The sequence below is a fragment of the Propithecus coquereli genome, unplaced genomic scaffold (assembly GCF_000956105.1).
Source record: "Propithecus coquereli isolate 6110/MARCELLA unplaced genomic scaffold, Pcoq_1.0 Scaffold575, whole genome shotgun sequence".
NCBI lineage: Eukaryota > Metazoa > Chordata > Mammalia > Primates > Indriidae > Propithecus > Propithecus coquereli.
Genome location: NW_012151674.1, coordinates 1,019,366 through 1,033,112, shown reverse-complemented (window position 1 = coordinate 1,033,112; position 13,747 = coordinate 1,019,366). Strand labels below are relative to the sequence as shown.

Genomic DNA, 13,747 nt, shown 5'->3' with positions numbered 1-13,747 from the left:
TCAATCAAAATCCCAAAAAGTTATTTTGTTGATATCAATAAGCTTATTCTAAAGTTTACATGTGAAGGTAACACAATATAGCCAAAACAATATTAAAGAAGAACAAAATTGGAGACCTTACCCAACCCAAAATAAAGACTTACAGTAAAGCTGCAGTAGTCAAAACAGTAGACAAATAAATGGAACAAACAGAGAACCCAGAAATAGACCTATGTGAATATAGTCAACTGATCTTTGCCGAAGGAGCAAAAATGATTCAATGGAGAAAAAATAATCTTGTCAACAAATTGTGCTGGACCAATTAGATACCCACATGCAAAAGAAAAAAAAAAGAATCTAAACACAGATCTTATGTTCTTAACAGAATGGATCATAGATCTAAATGTAAACTGAAAAGCTGTAAAACTCCTAGAGGATAATACTGTATAGGAGAAAATCTAGGTGACTTTGTGTATGGTGAGGACTTTTTATATACAACACCGAAAGCATGCTTTATGAAAGAAAAATAGCTAAGTGAAGCTTTATTAAAATTAAAAACCTCTTCTCTATGAAAGGCACCATTAAGAGAATAAAAGACAAGCCACAAACTGGGAAAAAAAGTCTTTGCAAAACACATGTCTGATAAAGGAGTGGTATCTGAAATATACGAATAATTCTAAAAATACAACAATAAGAAAACAAACAACCCAATTAAAAATGGGCAAAAGATCTCAACACCTCATCAAAGATGATATGGAATGGCAAATAGGTGTATGGAAAGATTCTCAACATCATATGTCATTAGAAAATTTTAAATTAAAACAAAGAGATACCACTACACACCAAAATACAGAACACTGACATCACCAAATGCTGACAAGGATGTGGAGCAGCAGGAACTTTTATTCATTCCTGGTAGGAATGCAAAATGGAACAGCCACTTTGGAAGATGGTTTAGTGGTTTTTTATAAAACTAAACATACTCTTACCATATGTTACAGCAATCACATCCCTTGGCATTTACCCAAATGAGTTGAAAACTTTAGTCCTCGAGAAACCTATACACAAATGTTCACAGCAGCTTTATTCATAATGGCCAAATCTTGGGATCAACCAAAATGTCCTTCAGTAGGTGAATGGATAAATCCACCTACTGTGGTACATCCAGACAATGGAATATTATTCAGCACTAAGGAGAAATGAGCTATCAGGCCATGTAAAGACATGGAAGAACCTTAAATGCATATTACTAAGTGAAAGAATCAAATCTGCAAATGCTACATACTGTACGATCCCAACAACATGAAATTCCGGAAAGGGCAAAGCTATGGCAATAATAAAATGATCAGTGGTTGCCAGAAGTTAGTGGGAAGGGAGAGATGAGTAAGTGGATCGCAGGGAACTTTTAGGGCAGAAAAACTACTCTGTATGGCGATAATTGTGGGTACTTGTCATCATACACTTGTCGAAACCCATAGAATATATAACACAAAGAGCGAACCCTAGAGGAAACTACAGATTTTAGTTAATAATAATGTATCGATATTAGGTTATCCATTATAACAAATGTACCTCACTAATGCAAGATGATAGTAATAGAGGAAGCTGTTTCAGAAGGAGGGTGAGGAAGTAAAGAGGAACTCTATTTTCCACTCGTTTTTCTTTAAATTTAAAATTACTCTAAAAAATAAAATTTATTAATTACAAAGGGTTTTTTAAAAATGTAGATGCTCCTGAAGATTAATCATGGATTACTAAGGACAAAATATAGTCCTACAAATAGTCTCCACTGTACCAGATGAGACGAAATTATTCAAAAATTGCAACAAGCTAGAGATGATTAGAAAGTGGCCAACAATTTCTTTTTACTTCAATTTTGGAAGAAATTCAAACACAATTGGCCTTCAGTTAGGCAAATCTCCACTATATAGTCCCCCAGCTTTATGGCTATTTGAGCTCTCCAGTATACTTTTACATTAATAACTTAGTTATGTGAGCTTAAGATGTAATCGCTAGTGAGAAAACAGTAGTACGTTATATTGATGACATCAAGATAATTCCTTTGTCAGAAGAGAAAGCCAAAGGACCCTAAGAGCATGTGACTAAGGACGATTAATCAATCTGGCTAAATAGAAAGCCCAGACCAATCAGTCAAATTTGGAGGAATAACTTGGGCCTATTCACCAGAGACATTCTACACACTACAAAATAAGTTACTATTTCTGCTCATTCTTACTAGTAAAAAAGAGACAAATTACTTTTAGGAAGACAACATCTTTGGATTTTAGCAGACACAATCAGACTTTCTGTTAGTGCTCTATATTGAATTACTAGAAAGAAGTTTGAATTTGAGTTGGGCCCAGGAAAAAATAGTCATTGATATCCTTTGAAAGGGCTGTAACCCAAGAAATCCCTTTGGGAGTATTTCATTGCAGTATACAAATTATTTTGGCAATGTCTACGGTATGGACACGTGCACACTGAAGTCTTAGGAAGAAGTTAAACATTACCACTCAATGGCATTCATTGGGATATTAGATTCATAACCTGATACGGCAACAAGATTTAATCCTTTTGAAAGACAACTATGGGTCTGCAATTGTAAATTGTGCTGCAACAAACATTTGAGTCCAGGTGTCTTTTTGGTAAAATGACTTCTTTTCCTTTGGTTAAATATCCAGTAGTGAGATTGCTTGTTCGAATGGTAGGTCGACTTTTAGTTCTTTGAGAAATCTCCATACTGTTTTCCACAGAAGTTGTACTAAATTTGCAGTCCCACGAACAGTGTGTAAGGAGTCTGTTTTACAGCCATGATGTGACAGAAAGCTTCCAGAAAATCCTAAAACTTGAGATATTTGTTATTGTATGGAAAATGTCAAATATACTTTCCAGTAAAAATGAGAGTAGCTGTAGAGAACTTACTGCTAGAATGGAAGTGGTAGATACAGGAACATGCTACCAGCCGTGGTTCTAGGGCATTCCTCATGTTCATCAGCAGACCACAGCCCAGTCACTGGGGGGATGATATGACACATTAGGGAGCTGCAGCTTCTATTATTGAATAATCTAACCCCTGAGATCCTCTTCCTGATAGGAGAATTCTGGGAATTCCAGAATTGAAGAACATAATGTGGTTAGGAAGTCTGTTTTACCCTGCCCTGAAGATAGTTCAGCTTTGGAGAAAGAAGGAAGTGTACACCCACATGACGAATAGGACGAAGAGCAGCGCAGCTGTGACAGTGCAGGTGGGACTGAGTTCTCATCCCCCTGCTCATGTCTAGATGTGGACAGATTCCTGGGCCCCGGGTAATAGTCCTGCTTTTTTGTGAGGCACGTGGCCCCAGATGATTGGAAAATAAAAATAATAAAATCATAAAAATTCCTAGAAGACTTCCAAGGAAAAAATTAAAAGAAGCCATATAAATATCCACTAGAAAACTCCGATTTTTCTGGCCGAAGTATTTCATATGTGTGGTGACTGCAGACAAAGAAATATGGGTCTGAGTTTCAAAGCCGCTGTAATGCCGTGAATGTTGAAGCTCCTACACTCCCTGTTCTGTATCACTTCTGTGTAAATTTTGCTGGATAAGCCAATTGTGTTTTGTGAGCTTTATCGACAGTCTGAATATGAAACACACTCTGGTGGTTTATCAATATGATTTTTCTTTTATTTCCCATCTTAAATGGAATGCATTGAAAATTTCTCTAAGTCCAAAGTTTGCCATAGGAATTTGGGGGAGGGAAGGTCACAGAGGTATAGTCTTTACCAACTTAAAGAAACATTTTTTTATTCCTAGTTTGCCACAAGGGTATTGTTTTTGTTGTCATTGCTTATAAATAAATTTTGAACTTTATAGAATGATTTTTTCATGAATTGAGACTATCATGATTTATCTCCTATAGGGTTCTAATGTAAAGTGATTGAAAGATCTTCCTTTGAACCATCTTTCCATTCCAGGAAAAAATCCCTTATTTATCATGACGTATTATTTTGAAATTTATTTGGAGTTGGATAACTGATTATTTAGGAATTTTCATTGACATTCATAAGTGAAATGGTATACAATTTTTATTATAAATATGGGAATCGATGTTACTCTGGGCTCATGGAAGGACATGGGTAGCTTTGGCTTTGCTTCTACTTCCTGGGAAAACTTTCAGAAGATAAAGATGATTCCTTCTTGAGATATTTATAGAATTCACATGAAAAGAAACATCAGAATCAGTTTTTGGTTTTGTATTTTGTTATTTTTGTTGGCTATATATTTTAAGGAGAGTTTTTTTATTATAATCTCAAAACTTTTAATATGATTGGTATAATTACAAACATCTTCCAGTTTACCCTGGCCAAGCAGAAGGAGTATCTCCCTCCCCACTGGCTTTTCCTGCATTGTCCCTCATGCTCCCACCACCCTCAGAAACAGGAAGGGGCAAGATGAATTTGGAAAGTGTCAGTCCTGGAAGATCCCAGCAATGGAAGAAATCACAAAGCAGTCCAATCACACTGCAGAAGCACTGGACAGCGCCCCCAGGGGAACGTTCTCTGCTTACCTGGGACACCTGGTTCATCATTAGCAACCGCACTTCATACCTTATTCAGATTTCATTAGTGTCTTCCTCTTGGCAAAGGTCTTGTTTCCCTTCCATGGTACCACATGTCTTTTCAGACTTTCCCTGTTTTACATGATGTTGATAATTTTGAGGAGTATGGGACAGGAGTTTTGCAGAACGTCCTTTGGTTTGGGTTTATCTAATGTTTTTCTCATGGTTAGAGAGGGGATATGAGCCCAGAGGGTGGCACGGAGGTGCAGTGCCATTCCTTTCACATCGAAGGGACCTGCTCTCAGCCTGCTTTATCTCTGGTGATGATGACTTTGGTCAGCCCAGGGCTGAGGGTTTGTTTCCTTGAAAAGTTACTTTTTTGTCTATTTCCATGTGATATTCCTTGGAGCAAGTTATTAAGTACAGTGCCTTTGCAGGGGTTTTAAATTTTTCTGTTAGTACATATATTTATATTTTCCAAATTTTCTATAATGGCCACAGAATTTACATTGGTCGTGAATAGAAAGGGGTTAATAAAAGACAAGAAGTTTTTTGCTTTCTTCGAGTTTTTTAATTGATAAGAGTAAAATGGTATCTTTTTAACTACCTTTAAAATTTTTTAATTGTCATAAAAAACACAACTAAAATTTACCATTGTAACCATTTTTAAGTGAACAATTTGGTGATCTTAAGTTTATTCCTATTGTTGTACAACAGATCTCCAGAACATTTTCATCTTGAAAAACTGAAACTCTGTGCTCATTAAACAACTCCCCTTTTCTTCTCCCCGAGCCTGGCAACCACCACTCTACTTTCTGTTTTTATATATTTGACTACTTTAGATACCTCATGTAAGTTGAATCATAGAGTATTTGTCTTTTTGTGACTGTTTTTTTTCACAAATAATGTTAGCATATTGCTGTAGCATGTGATAGGATTTCATTCCTTTCTAAGGCTGAATAAAATTACATGAGATGCCTATACTACATTTTATTTATCCATTCATCTGTCAATGAACACTTGGGTTGCTGCCACCTTTTGGCTATTGTGAATAATGTACATGCCTGTGCAACTCTCTTCCAGATCCTGCTTCCAATTCTTTTGGGCATACCCAGAAGAGAAATTGCTGGATGATATGGTAATTCTATGTTTAAGTTTTTGAGGAACTGTTGTACTGTTTTCTACAGCTGCTGCATGCACTATTTTACATTCCCACCAACAGTGCACAGGTGTTCCTGTTTGTCCATATCTGAGCCCACACTTGTTTTCTCTCTTCTCAGTAGTAGACATCCTAATGTCTAGGAGGTGATAAAAACAACTTAAAAATTGATACTAATAAAAATCCCTCTCATTGGTCCTGTCTCCACCACTGTGAACCAACCATGGTAATTTTTGGAGAGAACAGACATAAAGAGACAGCTTAATTTACACTGGAATATCTGGGTTAGGGTTATCATCACTGATGTTGCTGTTGGTGTTACTGATATTTTAGCATTTAATAATAAATTTCTATATTAGAGCATGCCCCACAATGTCTCATGCAGCCTGCCTTTTCTTTTATTTCCTATCTCATCTCAAATTTAGAGGAAAAAAACCTATGAAAATATTTAGACATTCTGATAGAAAAGTAAATTTTTTAGGATTTTTTTGGATGAGTTAGAAAAATTTTTAACTAAACAAAATTCACAGAAAATGAATTTATTTTTGTTATTTTTTAAGAGAAATGTAAAATGTTTCATTTACTTTGCTTAAAATATTAAATAGAAAATAGCCGATAAGTAATTTAAGAACACAAATAATAATCTCCATTTTCCCATAATGAACTGTAAGGGTAAAGACAAAGACAGCAAAAAATAAACACAAAAAGGTAAAAAGTAAAAGAAAAATAAAGAAAATGATGAACAAAATAGGCAAGATATATTAATCATAGAAGGGAAGAAAAGTATGTAAATATAAATGACAGATAATGAAATGATGACAAAGACTCCTGCAGTCATAAGAAGAGGATTATTATATTAAAGGGATGTGAAAAGCTTACCTAAAATCATGCTAAACTCACTCTCCTTAAGAAATATATAAGTCCACTCTCTCCATTCTTCCCACACGTCTTGGAAGAGCTGCCCACACTCACTGTCTCCTCCTGTCCCAGCCCATTCACTCCTCACCCGTCAGGATGTGGCTTCTGTCCCACTTCCCCACTAAGCCTGCCCTACCCATAGCCTCCATGTGGCAAAGCAAATGGTGATGCCGCTCAGTCCTTGCTCCCCTTCTACCTCTCCCATCACCACCCATCTATCTTTGGAGAGTGGCCTTCACTTCCGTTTTGTTTTGCTGGTCTCTGGTGTCTGTGACTCATCCACCCTGTTCTCAATCAGCTCATTGGACAGCCTCTTTACACCTCATGACTTAAGCTTTCAGTAGGGTCTGGGCATGTAGGCAGCATGTCAAGCTGATGATCCCAAGTCGTCGGCCTCGGGCCTTGAGATCTCCCCGGACTTAGAGACCTCTCTGTCCACCTGCCAATTGGACATGTTTTCCTGAGTCTTCCACTGACCCCTCTGACTCCTGGTGTATGAAGAGGAACCCATCACCTTTCTGGGCACTCTGCAGTCTCTTCTAAGCTGGTGGGAGGAGAAGGTGGGCAGTTCCTGAGCCAGAGCAACGTGGTGACCAGGAAGGCTGAGGAAACGCGGGCAGGGAGGGCTGATGGTGACTTTCAGACGTGAATGAAGAAGAGATCGAAACAGGGTGAAATCACAGTGCCTGGTGTCCTCCTGGGGGGAAGGAGCCAGGGCCAGGAGAGAAGTGAGGAGGGACACTTGGAGGTCAGGTGAGGACACCGCTTGTTCAGCAGCAGCACACGAGGAGGGAGATGGGACCAGAGGTGCTAGGGACAGGAAGAGGTGAAGGGACAAACCAGCACTGCCAAGGAGGTAGCAGTTAGTGAGTCTTCTTCTTCTCTATTTCTCCTTGATATTTATTACAGAAATCTTCATCTTTACAGCATAAGGTCACGACCTTCAGGGCCGGAAAATACAGATGCGAAGGCATGCATGTATCTGAGCAGTCCAATTCAGTGTGATTGTAGACCCACCCATCTGGAAGAGAAAGGCATTCACACTGAGTGCCAGAAACAATACTTGCACCCCAGAACAAGAAGGCCTTTCCTGCCCATGCCCGGCCTGGTCTCCAGAGCAGGAACATTTCCCCCGCCCAGCAAGGGCTTCCTCACACCAGCTCTACAGCAGTACCTGTCTCCCAGTAAATGAAGATATTCCTGGTTCTGCATCCAGGGCCGCGGTTCACAGTGCAGGTGCCCTTGCCGTGTACACAATGGCCGTTCTTATAATCGTTGCAGACCATGCACGATGTGGCTTGAGCTGGGGAAAACAGACATGAAAGCTGAGCTCAGGGCTGAAAGGACTGGGGCCAATTTGGGCTAAAACACTATTTAGGGCCCAGGACTTCAAGGGCAAAGAATGACCCTAACAATATCCCCCAAGATAATCGAACGTGGAAATGCTCCCATCAGATTTCATCCACCAGTTCCTTAAGGAGCTGAGGATTTGACATAGGAATATAATTTTATTGAAAATAAGGCAAAAGCTATCCCCTTGGCCGTGAAGCCATGTGCAGAGCACAGTGGGAATATCTACACACAGCCTCCCTGAGGCAGGTACTCTCTCGGAAAATGGATGAGGTACAAGGACTGTCCTGGCTCCAATGTGTGGAAGCAATGTCACAAGATTTATCACCACACCTCCCCCAAAGGAATCTGATATCCAAACATTTCTAAGTGAAACTTACTATAGAAATATTGTACAGGGAACTTGCTGTGGATTTAGGAGAAGCCCTTCAACGACTTTTTCCTGCTAGAGAACTGCTCCTGGGCTGCTTCTATTTAGAAAGCCTTGAGCAACCATTGGCTCTGCTACCCAGGGCTGGCCAGCCCACCTCAAAGCCCTAACTTGAGAAGAGCACCCAGCCCCAATTTTCCCAAGGGGATGACTGACCCCACTCCGAGACCGTGGGAAGAGACCTGAACTCTTACCCTGATAGGAGTCGTTGGGTCATCCCAGAATCCTGACCTGGACCTCCCCTGCCCCACATCGACTGCCCAAGCTGGTCAGACCACCATCCTTGGACTGCCCCAGCGACCCCCACCCCATTCTCACCCCTGGCCAGCTGGCCCAGGCCTCTCTCACACCTTGGAAGAACACAAGAGGGAAAACCCCCAGCAGCAGGAGCATGAGCAGGAACTTGTCCATCTCCGTCCAGATGGCAGGAAGATGCAGAAGGGTGGCTGGAACCAGGCAGCAAAGTGCCTGGGAAGGGCTAGGACAGGTGGCTCTAGCGCGTGATGAGTACAGGCTGGAGAATCTGCAGCTGTGGGCAGAAATGTCATCTTACACATTTGCCAGTGGGTGTTTCAGCGCCGCCCAGGCTCAGGGAAGGTTTCCACAGAGCCAGCCCCTTTGGAGCTTCCAAGGACAGAGGATGTCCCTGGAGGCCCCTCCTGTTCCTTCATAAGCGAGGTCTAAGTCTTCTGTTCTCCTTTGCACCCTCCTTATGTTCAGCTTACAGTCAGGACCATGCCCTTCCTATTACCGAATTTGTGTTGCATGGTGCACGTAGTCAAACAGCACACGCTTATTCAGTATTATCTGTAAACTAGGATCTGTATCTGCTGCCACTATGCTCTATCTCATTTAAGATACACCTTCAGCCTATCATGAGCACATCAAGCACACAGCAAATATTCCACAAACAACAAAAGTAACAAAGGCCTTATAAATGGCTAAGTTATTTTACAAAGTATGAAACAACTCCTGGTACTTTTGACTCTCTCATTGGAATCTTATTGGAATTACACTAGGTCAGTGTAGACAGAGGCTCTCACCTACCGTTGCAGCACCTGGCTGGAAGGCTCAGAATTCCCACACACACACTTCTCTAGGCAGGGACTAGGGTGTGGCACAAAAAGGACTTAGGTTTCAAAACTGTTTCTCAATTTGTATTAATTATAATTTTCTATGGATATTCTGCAAGGTTTCCTCAGCTCACTCACCATGCTTGGTAAAAATAAGCAAGCCCCCAGACACTCAGCGTGCTCGAGAGTCAGCCCAGGGCGGGACAAAGAGCATGCAGCAAGATCAGCACTGTTCAGGCTGGCGCTAGAGAAAATGTGCCAGGCCGCAGGGGCCGTCTTGCTTCCCCTCCCTCCCCTCCACCTAGATAACCCTTCATGGCACAGACCTGGACTGCCAGGTTCACATGAACCAGAACACTCTGCACACTGCATGCTGAGTGGACAGAGCAGGCACTCAGTAAATATTTCCTACTAATCCAAGAAGGATAGAACCAGTGAATGAATAATGCATGATGGTCTGTCTGGCTGGAAAGCAGCTACCGGCAGGGAAGGACCGAGAAGTCCACGCGCCCACAGACTGTGAGCGTCTGGCTGCATTCCCACCGGCCGTAGTGCATGAGAGGTCCCCTGCCCCGACTTTGCAAGACAAAGATCAGACACCGGGGTGTGGGGTGTGGGGTGTGGGGTGTGTGAACAAAAGTTCCACGCTTGGCCTAGACCCAAAGCAGACCCACCCGCTGTCACCCCAGTCACCAGGACGTTCAGTGTGTGTTTTAAACAGTGGCAGTGAAATTCCAGGGGTTCTCATAGTTCCTGATCCTATGTCACCCCCTCATAATTGTGCCAGAAAAGGGGGTGCAGATGAAGTAGAAAATAAGGGAAGCAGGATAGAATCAAATTATTGGAGCTGCCAAAAAAGCAAATTTGTTCTTCTATGGCATTATTTTATTAAAGATACTCTGTTCTGTGCAAACGTGAAGACTGTAATAATAAAAACAGCAATACTGGAAAGAGAAATGTGATTAACTGAGGAATCTGGAAAAGGAGAATAAAATAGAAAATAATGATCTGGTCAAATTTTCTGGTAGATATTTATGTCCATGAAACATCTTGACTGTGTTTCCTAAGGAAAGGATAGTGGAGGGTCCCTTACCATGACAATCTTTGAATGGGTGTATCTGTTCTGTCTAGGGTGCTCACCCTAAATAAACATCAGATTAAGAAATTTCAGGACAGGGTCCCACTAGAAAATGTCTGTCACAATTATCTAGTCATGATAATAAAAACTGGAGATGTTATATGCTGAAATAGCTCCACTTGTGCACTGACACCACACACGCATAATTTAGAAACTCACTATCTTAAATCTTTACCAGCAAAGGCCAAGGTCATCTCACAGCAGAATAAACTTCTCCGGAATCCTGGCTGACTTTCCTTCAACTCTATTCTCCATAAAGCTTCCTGAACAATTTCCGTAAAGTCGACATCAGGTTATACGGGAGAACAGTGATCATTTTCAACGGTGGAGTTGTGCCGGCCGTTCATGGCCCTGAATGAGACGCCGTGGAGGTTTGGTGGCTATTCAGAAGCAGAGGAGGGCCAGGATGTCCATGAGGAACTGGGAGTTTAGTGGAGGCCATACACAAAACTTAGCCTGAGCCTGGGAGGGCAGCCTTCCACCATTCTGAATTTGGAAGAGACTAACAGTCCTAATTCATGCCTCTTGTCCAAGCTCAATAACTAGTAATGTTCCTTTCACTCCCTATTGAGTCCCAGTCCCCAGGGTAGATTACACGGCAGCCTACTCAGAGGTCACCCAGCATCACCTCTCTGCCAGTACAGAAACCTCCTCCTCTGACCGCTCCAGACAGTGGGCATCCGGAGCCACCACAAGCTTCCAGGCCCACGCCAAGCCCCATCGGATGTGTCTAGGCTGAGGCCCAGGAGGGGAGTGCGCTGCCCACAGCACAGACAGCAGAATCCAGTACAGCTGGGTTGAAAGCCTGGCTCCAACACTTACTGGTTATATGACCTGACAGCTTAATTAATCTGTATCTCTCCATTTTCTCCCTCAATGAAATAGGGAATATAATACCACTGAAGTCTTTGGGTTACTGGTTCAATTCCTTATGTTAATTTTCTGTTCAATTATTCCCTAAGAAATCCACTTAAGAAAAGTTGGGATTAAAATTGGGACTAGGAAGAACCACAGTTGATATTCAGTGACACCTTTACTGTGTGCAATCTGGCCCAGTCAGCAGTCCTAACTTCATCCCAACACACATACACATGGCAAATCCTTCCTTCCACAGAGACGTTTGTCCCCACCCCCAACATTACACAAAGACCACAGCTTTCTTTGCCCAAAAGCAGGCCAGGTCCTGGAGGTGCCATCTCCCACCACATGTTCTCCTGTCTCTCTCCAGGCCAAGGGCAAATCGTAGTAGCCGCAGAAAAGACATGCTGGTGTCTGGCCTCGGCTGCAGCAGTGGTGGCTTCGCATCTCGTAACGGGGCCCTCCGACTCCTGGCTAAGCCAGTCTGGCGCTGGGTCATGGAGCCCCGCACAACTCCCGCCAGTCCTTGAACAGGGGATCCCTTCTCCCCAGAGTTGCAAGCAACTTTCCCCTGTCTCTTGTGCTGCAGTGGCTCAGGACCATGGTTGCTGCAGGTTGCTGAACCCTGGGCCACGCTGCTGGCGCTTTGGCTTTGCGCTTGTGTAGGTCGCTCCCTCTCTGGGTGCATGCTGGGGATCCCCGACCTTGGCTCTGCAGGCGAGATGCCCCTGGGACACATCACGAGTCTGAATCTGGAGAAAATCGCCCTGAAGTACATCGTGCCCTGTCTGCACAAGGTCGGCTTCTACCTGGACAATTGCCTGCGCGAGGTGGTGGGCCGCTGCGTCCTAGAGCACACCAAACAGCTGCCCTGCCATGGGGCCCTGTGGGACGGCCAGCTGGCTGTGAGGCAGGCCAGCATCTCCAAGGGGCACCTGCAGGGAGACCAGATCACAGAAATCTGAGGCAACGAGGAGGGCTGCGAGGCCATCAGCTTCCTCCTGTCCCTCATTGACAGGCTGGTCCTGTACTGCGGGAGCCGGCTGGGCAAATACTACATCAAGGAGAGGTCCAAGGCAGTGGTGTCTTGCTATCCAGGAAATGGAAAAGGCTATGTTCACATGTGGGCAACCCGAACAGTGGTGGCCACTGCATTACCTGCATCTACTATCTGAACAAGAATTAGGACACCAAGCTACATGGCAGGATCCTGTGGATATTTCCAGAAGGGAAGTCACTGGGAAGAGATGTGGAGCCCATTTTTGACAGACTCCTGTTCTTTTGGTCAGATCACAGGAACCCACATGAAGTCCAGCCTTCCTACATGAGCAAATACACTATGATTGTTTCCTACTTTGATGCTGAAGAAAGGGCAGAACCCAAAAAGAAATTCAGGAATTTAACTAGGAAAACTGAATCTGCTCTCACTGAAGATTGACCATGCTCTGAAATTCGCTGGCTTTGTTCATTTCAGTAACAGTCCCTGCATTTGCTTTAACAGCTGAGATCCAAAGATGGCCTCTTCAGGGACGACAATCTCCACCCTACTGCTTGCATCGTTCACATTCCCGTCTTCCACGTGGTACTTTGTTTTCTTGCCTAGACTGCATTGACCTTCATATGCTCTCTTTGCCAGACGAACTTATTCGCTCACTCCAAAAATTCCTGCAGACGTCCCAGTTGGTCAGTGGTTTGACGATAGATATGGCAATACTGGCTATCAAGACAAGAGCCTAGGAGCACAGGCGAGGGGACAATCTTACTTGCACTTTATGTGTACTTTCTGATTTGAAAGGGGAAGGTTTGCAAAGAAAAAAGAAAATGGTAGCAAATTAAGAGGCATCATGGAAGCCTTAACAACAGGAAACAGAAATTTGTGTTATCAAAACAATTTCCAGATTTTTTAATCCAGGGCTATTGGGTTTCTGGAGAATTATCACAACCTAATGACATTATTACCTCTAAAAGGGCGCTGTCATAGCGATCAATTTATAAGTGCCCCATGAGGTGGACACTCCTTTTTCCCAGTCCTGCAAACTGAATTTTCTGCCTCTGCCCCATTTTGCTAAAAATAATGACTTTCTCAATGAAGATGACACCACCATTTATTCTCTATTTTCCTTTCTTACTTGGATAACCTAATTCCCCAGAAGCTAAAGCTAGACCTTTATTGTTTTGTTTGCTTTGTTGGAATAGAATTTGAATTTAAATCAAGAAGTAAAAAGACAACCCAAAGAATGGAAGAAAATGTCTTCAAAATCATACATCTAGTACAGGACTTATATCTAGACTATATTATA

At 42.6% G+C, this 13,747-nt stretch overlaps 1 pseudogene; it reads left to right on the top strand.

Annotated features, from left to right (window-relative positions):
- The first annotated feature begins 12,169 nt into the window (after positions 1-12,169).
- LOC105821458 lies at positions 12,170-12,885 on the top strand (annotated as a pseudogene).
- The last annotated feature ends 862 nt before the right edge of the window (positions 12,886-13,747 follow it).